Source organism: Hipposideros armiger, unplaced genomic scaffold, assembly GCF_001890085.2.
Source record: "Hipposideros armiger isolate ML-2016 unplaced genomic scaffold, ASM189008v1 scaffold_862, whole genome shotgun sequence".
Lineage (NCBI taxonomy): Eukaryota > Metazoa > Chordata > Mammalia > Chiroptera > Hipposideridae > Hipposideros > Hipposideros armiger.
This window is the reverse complement of record NW_017732212.1, coordinates 24177-25641: the sequence shown is the minus strand read 5'-3', so window position 1 is coordinate 25641 and position 1465 is coordinate 24177. Positions and strand designations below refer to the sequence as shown.

Here is a 1465-nt window from a genome sequence, read left to right as displayed (position 1 = left end):
CATTTCCTAAGTCAGATAAGTCAGACAGAGAAAGACAAATACCATATGATCTCACTTACATGTGAAATCTGAAAAAAAAATGAACTCAGAGAAACAGAGACCAGATTGGTAGTTGCCATAGGTGTGAGGTGGGGTGGGGAAAATGGATGAATGGTCAAAAGGTACAAACTTCCAGCTATAAATAAGTCAAGGGGATGTGATATATAGCATGGTGACTCTAGTTAATAATACCGTATTGTATATTTGAAAGTTGCTAAAGGGGTACAGTTTAAAAATTCCCATCAGAAGAAACATTTGTAACTATGTGAGGTGATGGATGTTAAAATATTGTGATCATTTCACAATATATACACAAATCAAATCATGTTGTACACTTTAAACTTAAATATCAATTATATCTCAATAAAACTGGAAAAAATATGACCACCTATGTTAAAATGAAACACTGGAATGCGGCAATATGTGAACTTCTTTATTAGTACATCAAATTATAAGATCTTCTATGGTTCCAAGTAGTGACAAATGTGAACAATATTTCAAGATGCCCGCAACAACCGTCCCATAAAAATGAACTGATTTGTATTGGCGGAAAGTCACAGGCACTGCTTTTAGGATTGTGATTTACTGCCAGAATTCTTATTTGGGAGTAAAGCTAAATTTCAGTTACAGTAATACCTTGGCTTGCGAGCATAATTCATTCCGGAAACAAACTACTCATATTGCAAGATATCACTTGTTTACCATGTTAAAATGTATTAGAAATGTTTGCTCGTCTTGTGGAACACTCACAAATCACATTACTTGCAATCCAAGGTTTTACTGTATTAGTGAAAATAAAGATGTAATATTTTCCTCCATCAACTTTATGGGTACCCCTGACTTCTGTACAGGTTAAGAACCCCTGCCTTCGGGGTAAATTCTGGACATAATCAGGACACCCTTGGAAAGATTTAAAGAGGCAAGACGTCACTCAAGAATCCCCTCTGTAGTGTAGACGGACATTTCGTGATGTTACTTTCCTGGCTGTTTTCGTGGCGGTGGTTGCAGGTTCCCACTCGTGACTTGTATGTTCAGGACCCGTTGACGAGATGATATTTGAAAAACAAGTTCATCAATGCAAGTTCTGGTTCTCCTGACAGCAAACAGCTTCCGAGTTGTATCAGACTGCCAGCCACTTAAAGGTCAAAGAAAAAATTTTAAACAAAAATATATTTCCCCACATTTTCTCTACTGTAATCATTGTTTACTCATTACTAATACTCTTGTGAAGTTTCCCCCCTTTTATTGTAAACAGTGACATAACAGAAAAAAATGCATAAACACATGTTCTGTTTAATGTGTTATTTTGTATAATTGTAGGATTCATTCTCACTGCACGTAATTCTCTTCTGTGAATATACCATGATTTAATGATCCATTCTTTTTTTTTTTTTTTTTTTTTTTTTTTTTTTTTTTTTTTTTTTTT

General features: G+C 34.7%; 1 protein-coding gene across 9 annotated transcripts in view; it reads right to left on the bottom strand.

Moving 5' to 3' along the window:
* Window positions 1-770: 770 nt before the first annotated feature.
* The window catches only part of FTSJ1 (FtsJ RNA 2'-O-methyltransferase 1), a 9692-nt gene continuing 8997 nt past the window's right edge, over window positions 771-1465 (bottom strand). For all 9 annotated transcript variants that reach the window (XR_002122459.1, XR_002122461.1, XR_002122464.1 and 6 more), the window contains one exon: window positions 771-1174. The gene's annotated coding sequence lies outside the window, so the exon portion shown is untranslated. The remainder of the gene's footprint in view (window positions 1175-1465) is intronic.